Source organism: Myotis brandtii, unplaced genomic scaffold, assembly GCF_000412655.1.
Source record: "Myotis brandtii unplaced genomic scaffold, ASM41265v1 scaffold155, whole genome shotgun sequence".
Taxonomy (NCBI): Eukaryota; Metazoa; Chordata; class Mammalia; order Chiroptera; family Vespertilionidae; genus Myotis; species Myotis brandtii.
Window position 1 is genome coordinate 315,570 of NW_005355621.1, and position 10,556 is coordinate 326,125.

Genomic DNA, 10,556 nt, shown 5'->3' on the forward strand with positions numbered 1-10,556 from the left:
CCGGCAAGGCTGTGCAGACTCGCTCCACGTGGTCCTGGAGAATGTTCACCCTGCAGCGGGGACTGCAGACGACGTCCCTCGGCGCTCCGCAAGGCCCAGGTGTGCCTGGTTCTTTCCCCGGGCCCTTCGTGGCGCCCAGCGCCTGCGTCATCTGCTCGGAGAAGCCTCAGTGGTTCTCAACCTTCCTAATGCTGCGACCCTTTAATACAGTTCCTCGTGTTGTGGTGACCCCCAACCATCAAATTATTTTCGTTGTTACTTCATAACTGTAATGTTGCTACTGTTATGAATTGTAGTGTAAATATCTGATATGCAGGATGTATTTTCATTGTTCGCGACCCACAGGTTGAGAACCGCTGCAGGTGGAACCCAGGCTGTGGTAGTTTCCTCCTATTCCAGCAAAATGTAAAAAACAGCTTGTAGTCAGTGATCTGTGTCGGAGAGTATGTTAGTATTCTGTTGCTGCATAACAGTCACACCAAAGCTTAACGCCTTAAAACGACAAACGTATTGCCCCACAGGTTCTGCAAGTCGGGAACTGGAGCCTGGCTTGGCTGGGTGGTTCCCTCATGGCCTCTCGGGCGATTACAGTCAGGATGGAGGCCAAGGCTGCAGTTATCTGGTCTTTTTTAAAAAAATATATTTTATTTGTTGATTGATTGATTTTTATTCATTTCAGAGAGAGGAAGGGAAAGGGAGATATAAACATTTGATCGACTGCCTCCTGCATGCCCCCTGGGGGGGGGGGGGGGGGGGGGGGGCAAAGTACCCAGGCATGAGCCCTGACCGGAACCGCGACCTCCTGGTTCATAGGTTGACTCTCAACCACTGAGCCACACCAGTGGGGCCAGTTATCTGAAGTCTTGACCTTGGGCTGGAGATCTGCTTCCAGCGTGGCTTGCTCACATGACTGTTGGCAGGAGGTCAGTTTTACGCTGCACGGACCTCCACATGAGGCCACTTGAGTGCCCCCATGGCCTGGCATCTGGCTTCCGTCAGTGCCAGTGATCCCAGGGAGGCCAAAGCAGAAGCCACGGTGTCTTCTCGTGATCTAGCCTTAAAAGTCAGGCACCAACACTTTTGTCATATTCTATTGATCCCAAACCAACCCTTCAGCGTGGGAAGATCAACCCAAAGGCATGAATACAATCAATAGGCAGGGATCCTTGGGAGCCATGTGGGAGGGTCTGACAATAATGAAGATGAAGATAACCTAGAGGAGGGAGAGAGTATCCCAGTTTCATCCTTGTCTGATAGCCAATGTCCAAATCATAAAACTTGAGTAAAGTTTCTCCCCCTAGGTGGCAGTACTTGTCCACATCCTGGCCTTCATTAAGGAAACCTGTATAGATCACCTTTGTGGCAGACATTGTGCTAGGTGCTGAAGACTCAGATTGAAAAGACGCAGTTTACAGTAGAGTGAATTGACTCTTGTAGTAAAGCATAAAAATTGGGGTTTTTGCCCTAAGCGGTTTGGCTCAGTGGGTAGAGTGTCAGCCTGCAGACTCAAGGGTCTCAGGTTTGAGTCCGGTCAAGGGCATGAACCTTGGTTTCGGGCACATCCCCAGTAGGGAGTGTGCGGGAGGCAGCTGATCGATGTTTCTCACTCATCGATGTTTCTCTCTATCCCTCTCCCTTCCTCTCTGTAAAAAATAGCAATAAAATATATTTTAAAATTGGGGGTTTTTTGTGAAAGAGATCAGAGAAAGTCCTGGGGATTAGGGCACTTAGAGGAGGGTTGCTGTGACAGCAGGGTTCTTTAGTAGCAAGCAATATGGGATTGAGGCAGGGTGGCAGGACCAGGGTAAAGGTCAGTGGGTACCGCCCTGGATAAAAATTAGCCTTGGGCTAAGGAAAAGATTCTAGAATGTATGGGAAGCCATTGGAGAGTTTTAAGCAGGGGTGTCTTTAGCTACCAGGGATCTTAGTTCTGAGCTATAGAAGCTGGCTCTGGGTGACTAAGGGGGAAAGAGCATGTTAAAATGATACTGGATAGCTCAGGGAATTCTGGGGAGGACTGGAGAAGTGGCTCCAGGCTAAGCTTCCAGGAATGAAGCTCAGAACCATGCTGAAGAACTGGCCTGATGAGGAAACTACCATGACTGGGATTGCTGCTGCCACCCACCCCACCCTGGAGGAAACTGCATCACCACTGGGGAATGGCTGCCACCTTCAAATGCCACACACTTTCGCAGCCTCCTGCACCAACAAAGTGCCAAGCTCCCAAAAGAGCCTGTTTTCTCACCTTGCTCACCTCTAAATCAAAGGTTCCTAGGGATATATCTGACTGAGAGAGACCAGGTCCCATGCCTGAGTCCTGGCTGCAAAAAGACTGGAATTTGGGGTCCGAACTCCTTTCCTGGGGAGGCAGAACTCTAAAAAAATATATTGGAATGTCCCCAAATATAGGAAGGCTATTTAAACAATGATAGGAAGCCATGAGTCTGACAGGTGTACACAATAAGGGGCATAGGTCAGATACGAAATGTGAACATGTCACAGCAGATATAATAGACGTATTAGTGGGGGATACATTAGATCAAGGTTTCTCAACCTCGGCGCTACTGGCATTTATTTGAAGCCTCCTACGTCTTTGTTGTGGAGGACAAGCCCATACGTTATAGGATGTTAGCAGCATCCCTAGTCTCTATTCACAAAGGGCCCTTAGAATGCCCCTCCTCCAGTTGTGAGAACCAAAGATATCTCCAAACTTTGCCAAATATCCCCTAGGAAGCAAAATTGCCTCGCAAACCATTGGAGTAGAGACTGGCTCACTTCGTAGGCTCTTTTGGTAACTAAGAGAAGAAAGAAACGAGTGGAATGCCAGTGGGAATGGAGACAGTGGGATGGACAGGAGTAATGTTACAGAGGTAGAAATCATAGAACTTGGAAGATGACTGTATTTGGAGGCTATATGAGGATATAGCTTCAGCGGCTCTAGCAGAGATCTGAAATAATAGTGGCAAATGTAAGTTTATTTCTCTCTGAAATAACATTCTTGGAGAAAGCAGTGCAAGGCTAACATGGTGGCTTTGGAGACCATCCACCACATAACCAGCTCTTAATACAATGTAAACCTCAATAAGTTACTATCTGTAAAAATGAAAAAGTAACAAAGATATATCAGACAGCCTAGCCCAGTGATGGCGAACCTTTTGATCTCGGCATGTCAGCATTTTGAAAAACCCTAACTTAACTCTGGTGCCGTGTCACATATAGAAATTTTTTGATATTTGCAACCATAGTAAAACAAAGATTTATATTTTTGATATTTATTTTATATATTTAAATGCCATTTAACAAAGAAAAATCAACCAAAAAAATGAGTTCGCGTGTCACCTCTGACATGCGTGGCGTAAGTTCGCCATCACTGGCCTAGCCAGTGTTGCTCAGTGGTTGAATGTCGACCTATGAACCAGGAGGTCACAGTTCCATTCCTGGTCAGGGCACATGCCCGGGGCTCGATCCCCAGTGTGGGCGTGCAGGATGCGGCCCATCGGGGATTCTCTTCGTTGATGTTTCTATCTCTCTCCCTTCCTCTCTGAAGTCAATAAAGACCCAGTGCACAGGTAGGGTCCCTGCCTGCCGGGGCCACCCTTCCTCAGCTGCCGGCCGGGGCCTTCCTTCGCTCCTCACCAACCCCTGGTGGTTAGCGCACGTCATAGCAAGCGATCGAACTCCTGGTGGGTCGAACTTCCAAGGGGACACTTTGCATATTAGGCATATATATACATATATAGAGATAGATATAGATATAGATAGATGTATAGATATCAGGCAGGTGTGTTATAAAGATTCGGCAAAATAACAACTTTTATATCAAAACACTAAGGTTGTTATGACAATAACAAAACTAATGCACCAGGGATTCTTATCACAATCCTTTGCCCAGCAGAGTGTAACCACCGGATGGCCGAAGTGATCCAACCAGGGAAGTGCACTAGGGTCCTGAAAGAGAACCAGAGCATTCCCAAGGCACAGCCAGGAATTAAGGTACTCTAGAGGACTACACCCCGACACTTTAGAGCAGGGGTCCTCAAACTTTTTAAACAGGGGGCCAGTTCACTGTCCCTCAGACCGTTGGAGGGCTGGACTATAGTTTAAAAAAAACTATGAACAAATTCCTATGCACACTGCACATATCTTATTTTGAAGTAAAAAAACAAAACGGGAACAAATACAATATTTGTATTTGCATATGGCCCGTGTGGCCCGTCCATAGTTTGAGGACCCCTGCTTTAGAGGTCCGTAAGAATGTTATATACCCCTCTCTCAACCAACTCCCTCGAGATTTTTTTTTTCTTTTTTGCAGGATGTCACCTTAATGTCTGCAAGCAATAGGCACTACAACTTTCAAAGAGTTCAGAAATTTAAATTTCTTTTTTGTAGTATTTCACACAATACTACATGATGTCACTCTTCCGTGGGACTCCATTCATTGGCTCCCTGTAGGCTTTTTTAAGTAAACATTTTATTTTAGAACAGTTTTAGATATACAGAATTATTATGAAGGCCTACATACCACATAGCCAATTTTTCCTATTATTAACATTTTATATCAGGATGGCCCATTTGTCACAATGAATGAGCTAATACGGATACATTTTTATTAACTAAAGTTCACTTCATTCAGACTTCCTTAGTTTTCACTGGATGTCCTTTTCCTGGTCCAGGATCCCATCCAGGACACCACGTTACATTTGGTTGTCATGGCTTCTTAAGCTCCTCTTGTTTGAGACAGTTTCTGAGACTTCCCTTGATTTTAAGGCCTCGACAGTTTTGAGGATCACTGGTCAGGTATTTTGTAGACTGTCCCTCAATTGGGACTTGTCTGATATTTTCTCATGATTTGACTGAGGTGACGTGCTCCTGGGAAGATGACCCTTTATGCTAGAGCACCATTCTTATCACATCACATCGATAGTACATACTTCCAATATGACTTCTCACTGTTGGTGTTAACCCTGATCACTTGGCTTCTTCACTGTAAATTCATTCCTTTCTTCTCCTTTTCATACTGTAGCCATGTACAGCCCACATTTAAAGAGAGGGAGTTATACTCTACTTCCTCAGGGGTGAAGCGTTTACATAAACTATTTTAAATTTCTTCTGCACAAGACGTTTGCCTATTCTCTATTTATTCAATCGTTTGTTTATATCGGTTTGGACTTATTTATTTTATACTTTGGCTTATAATCCAACACTACTTTATCTTGTTGCTCAAATTGTTCCAACTTTGACCATTGGGAGATCTTTCCATTGGCTACTGTGTCCATTAACATCATTGCCGGTTTTTGTGTATTTGATTTGTTCTGTTTCCAAGCACTTTCTGGCATTATAAGATGCTACATTTTGTATATATCTTGCCCCAACCCTAGAATCAGTCATTAGAGCACCATTCTTATCACATCACATCGATAGTACATACTTCCAATATGACTTCTCACTGTTGGTGTTAACCCTGATCACTTGGCTTCTTCACTGTAAATTCACTCCTTTTTTCTCCTTTTCAAAGTGTAGCCATGTACAGCCCACATTTAAAAAGAGGGAGTTATACTCTACTTCCTCAGGGGTGAAGCATTTACATAAACTATTTTTAATTTCTTCTGCACAAGATGTTTGCCTATTCTCTATTTATTCAATCATTTGTTTATATCGGTTTGGACTTATTTATTTTATACTTTGGCTTATAATCCAACACTACTTTATCTTGTTGCTCAAATTGTTCCAACTTTGACCATTGGGAGATCTTTCCATTGGCTACTGTGTCCATTAACATCATTGCCGGTTTTTGTGTATTTGATTTGTTCTGTTTCCAAGCACTTTCTGGCATTATAAGATGCTACATTTTGTATATATCTTGCCCCAACCCTAGAATCAGTCATTTTTCTAAAGAGTCCTAGTTCCTTTCACTGGAGAAGGGTATTAGAAACCAAGATCTGGGTGCTAGGTATGCTCATTGCTATTGGGGTGTTGTTGCTTCCAGGCCTTCTCAGCTGACAGAGCAAGGAGATACATATGTGTATATATGCATACACATACATAGTCAATTTGCATGCCTTTGCACATGCCAGTCCTTCTATCTGGAATATCTTTCCTTCCCTTCTTCCAATCAGAATGTGTTTCTCTTTCTTTTTGCTCCAGGAGCACTGGGAACACACTTCTCGGTGTTACCTGTCACATCACAGTGCAGTTATTAGTACACCAGGCTTTCTCTCATATGAGCTTCTCAATGGGAAAGGGCAGGTCTTCTCTATCTTCAACAACCCTCAACCTCCATGTCCAGTGTAAGGATGGTGAAGCAAGATTTAAAATGAAGTATTCAAGCTTGTCTCTGAGTTCTTACTATCTCTATTTGGAAAAGTAAGATCCTCACTCTGTCTCTACCAGGGCAAGTCAGGTTGGCCTTAGTTTGGGTGTTTTCTTACAGATCCAGTTTACTTACCTGAATCTTGAGCTTTTATCTACTTACCAACAGCTCTCACACGTTAGTCTCAGAATTGCCCAGAGATTGCGGAGTCCCAGCCCGAGTCTCTCATTGAAGAGAGCCTCTCCTTGAACAGGTCTGGAGAGGGGCTTCAGAATTTGCATTTCTAATGATTGTCAGGCGAGGCTACTCTGGAAGCACACGCTGGGAACCATTGGGCTATACCATGTGGTCTTACTGAGGTTGTTTGGGATTTTTTTTTTAATTTATGAAAAGACTTTGAGGTTTTAGATTTATAGAATTATTATGAAGACTTTGATTATAAGCCAAAGTATAGAATAAATATCTGTAAGTCCAAACTGATTTAAACAAGTGATTGAATAAAGAATAGGCAAATCTCCTTAGTAGAAGAAATTTAAAAAGTTTGTAGATATTGTGCTTGGTGAGAATTTGAAATGGGCCTTTAAAAAATGTTGTGGGTTGAAATTAGAACCATGCAAGTTAAAAAAAAAATCTGCTTAAGTTGTTGAAATGATTAAAATCCTGTCCATGGACCAAATGAAGATGTCTGAAACCTATTGGGAGGAAGAAATAAAAATATTATTGGAAAGAAAATTAGAAAGAGGCAGACAGGAGACAAGGATGAAGTCAGAGGGAGCGTTCAGATTTTCACAGTTTGATCTGTAACTTGGTACTGTTGGAATCTTTTACCAAGAGAATGTATTCATATATTTATTGGGTAATTAAGAAAAATATTTTTTAAATGTTAGAAGAATGTCATTTTCTACTGCAAAGTCTAGATAGAATACTTTAATATACATTCTGCTGGCGTGTTTCAGTGGTTGAGAGTTGACCTATGAACCAGGAGCTCACGGTTCGATTCCCAGTCAGGGCACACATGCCCAGATTGCAGGCTCTATCCCCATTGTGGGGTGTGTAGGAGGCATCCATCCGATCAATGATTCTCTCTCATCATTGATGTTTCTATCTCTTTCTTCCTCTCCCTTCCTCTCTGAAATCAATAAAAATATATTATAAAACATACACACACACACACACACACACATTGTAGTTTCCTTGGTTCTTAGCTGAGGCCTGTCAAGGGACCTTTGCCATAGTCACAACTCAGGTAGGAGAAGGTGGTGCTGCTTAGCATCAGCGTAGAGACCAGGGATGCTGCTAAACATCCTACGAAGCACAGGATAGCCCCCTACATCAAAGTATTACATGGTCCAATATTGAATGTCAACTGCAATTGAAAAAAAAGTGTTTCATAGAAAAAGTATTCTTAAAAAAACAGAAAAAATAATTCTGTGGCCCAAAGTGTCATTAATGCCAAGGTAGACAAATTCTTATTTGTTTGAGTTGGGCTCACATCAGTGGTTCTCAGACATGTCAGAGTTGTATCACACTATCTTATTTGCTTGATTTCACAATACCCTCCATTTCTCACAAAAGCCATGTGTGCCCTGACTGGTGGTGTGGCTCAATTGGAGCGTCTCCATGCACCAAAAGGTCACCAATTCGATTCCCAGTTAGGGCACATACCTAGGTTGTGGGTTTGATCCCTGGTCAGAGCATGTATGGAAGGCAGCTGATCAATGTGTCTCTCTCGTGTTGATCTCTCTCTCTCTCTCTCTCTCTCTCTCTCTCCCTCCCCCCCTTTTTCCCTCTCTAAAATCAATAAAATTAAATAAAAATTAAAAGTCATATGTATATGCATTTAAAATTTAGCATGAATTTAAGTTCACTTTGAACTGCAAATAATAAAATGTAACTCCCTTTTAGATAACTGATAATAAGTGGAGGTAAGCAGGCAAGTGGGTGTGTTTATTTATCAAAACCAGTAGGGAGTCACTGCTGTAAATCATTCCAGAGTGAGACTGGTGGGTGGGAGAAGCCACGTTCCGACTCAGTCATCGGTGTCCACCCAGAAACATCATCACACAGACTTCAAGGGAGTGTGGCCTGGAACAGAACTGGGAAGAGACGGGGAGATGCTGCCGGGTGGTAGGGTGATTCTGCCAGATGTCTCCCTGGCCCTTCTGGATGAACTGCAGAGTCACTTGTCTCTTTCATGAGGCACATAAACTCCAGGCAGCTTCCTCTAGTCAGGAATAAACCAGCAATTTCAAACTAGCAATTACACTGATTCGATTAGCAGCTTGAAAAACCAGATGTGTTGCCTGGCAACAGCATCCTTCTCTCTCCTCACCTTCCACATCCCCTAGACTTCGGATTGCCCTTTAGTGACCTTCCTAAAAAGGCTGCTTAGCATAGTGGCTAAGAGTGACTTCCAGAAGCAGCACACCTACCCACCTGGGCCCTGAACCCTGGCTCTGTAACTTACTGTCTGAGATGCCTAACCTCTTGGTTTCCTCATCTGTAAAATGGAGATAATATTCGTACCTTACACAGTCTTGGTGGAAATTTAAAGAGTTCATATATAGATAGTGCCCAGGACATAACAAAAATGTTACCTCTTATTTTCTTCTACCCCTTCTCTCCCTCTTCAGGGGTCCCATTTAACCAGATTTTGCCAACAAAAAATGTTGGGGGCAGGGCATGGTGGGCAGTGAGGGGTCAGAGCTCAAAGTGTCTTTTGTTCTAAAATTGCCCTCTCTGGTTCATTCCCCATATACACCCAACCCCTGGCCCCTCCCACTTTCATCTGCCATAAAGAATAACATAAGTTGTCTTCCAAGTTGAAAAAGAGCCTGATATTCAGATAGGCTCTTTTCTACATGGGAACAGCCCAGACATTCTGGAAACCAGGAGCTAGGATGCTCACTCGGTTCCTTAACACTGTATCTTGGCATCTTTCTTTAATGAACAGTTATTCTACCAAGTTCATGAAGATTTTTCTTTTGGAGTTTTAATTAAAGGTGCCCCTTAATCTGCAGAGACTAATGCACTGTCAGCCATTAGTAAGTAAAATAATTCAGTTTGCATTCTGGATAAGCAGGCATTCCCAGCAAATCTCCAGTTAAACTTGAAAAACTAAAATAAATAATGAAACCAGATATAGTGCTGCTGGCTTTTGTTGTTGTTTTTAATGATGAATTTGGCAAATTTGCCCTAAAATGATTCCTTGAATAAAAAGGAAAGCTAATGAGCTGATTTCTATAGCCACTTTCTTTATTTTATTTTTATTAAATGTATTGGGGTGACATTGGTTAATAATATATAGACCCTTTCAAATGAAATGAAACAAACTAGCTACACTCTCTTCTTCAGTCTTAGTTTCCTACACTCTATTTATTTCAGCCCTTTTCCCAAAATTATTCCATGTCCCTCATGAGCTGTATTGTTATTTACTTTTTCCCCCTAAAAATCAGCCCACATCTTAAACTGTATATAAATTTATTTAAAAGGGGATGCTATATAAAGGGAAAACTTCTGTTAATTTCCAAATAGAGGATAAATATTTAAAAAAATAAATACCATGAAAATTGAACACATTTCTTTAAAATAAAAATTGTTTAGAAGATCTTAAATTACTACTGTAAAAATAAAAATAGAGGAAATGCAAGTAATAATGTATCTAATTTACTGACACCATATAAAAAATTTAATATGTGCCAGCTCTTTTAGTTTAATTCTCATCATGACTCTTCAAAGTAAATGTGATCTCCGCTTTTACAGATGATGGCTCTGCGCCCCAGAGGAGTGAGTAAATTGCCCAAGGCCCCAGAGTCGGGGAGGGTAGAGCAGGTCCAGGTGAGGCGAGAGCCCTCGAGGACTGCAGGGCAAAGCCCCCCCAGTTCACCTTCCCTCTCCTCATTCATCCAGGCCACCCTTCCTGAGAACTCCTCCCAAATCCTGTGCGGAAAGTCCCAGGATACACAACAATGACTCAGGTTTTCACCAAGATATGGTTAGACTTTCAGGTTTTTTGTGACAAAAAGAAAAATTAATATTTGCATCAGAAAATATTTGCAACTGTTATTTTACAGTTTTACAGTTTAAAGTCTAGCAGATCCTATGCAGCTGGTTAATGGACATGAGATGCAAATAGGAGGCTGAACATCTAAATCTTTCTGCCAGAGAAAAGGAATGGGGGTAGAAAAGGGGAGCAGGGAAGGGAGAGCGAAGAAGCTGCTTGGGGTGAGGTGAGATAAGAGTAAAA

The 10,556-nt window shown here is 42.4% G+C and overlaps 1 protein-coding gene across 1 annotated transcript in view; it reads left to right on the top strand.

Moving 5' to 3' along the window:
- Positions 1 to 20: 20 nt before the first annotated feature.
- BPIFC (BPI fold containing family C) overlaps positions 21 to 10,556 on the top strand; it is a 71,107-nt gene continuing 60,571 nt past the window's right edge. The window contains exons 1-2 of the mRNA XM_014535980.1: positions 21 to 99; positions 3,896 to 3,993. The gene's annotated coding sequence lies outside the window, so the exon portion shown is untranslated. The remainder of the gene's footprint in view (positions 100 to 3,895; positions 3,994 to 10,556) is intronic.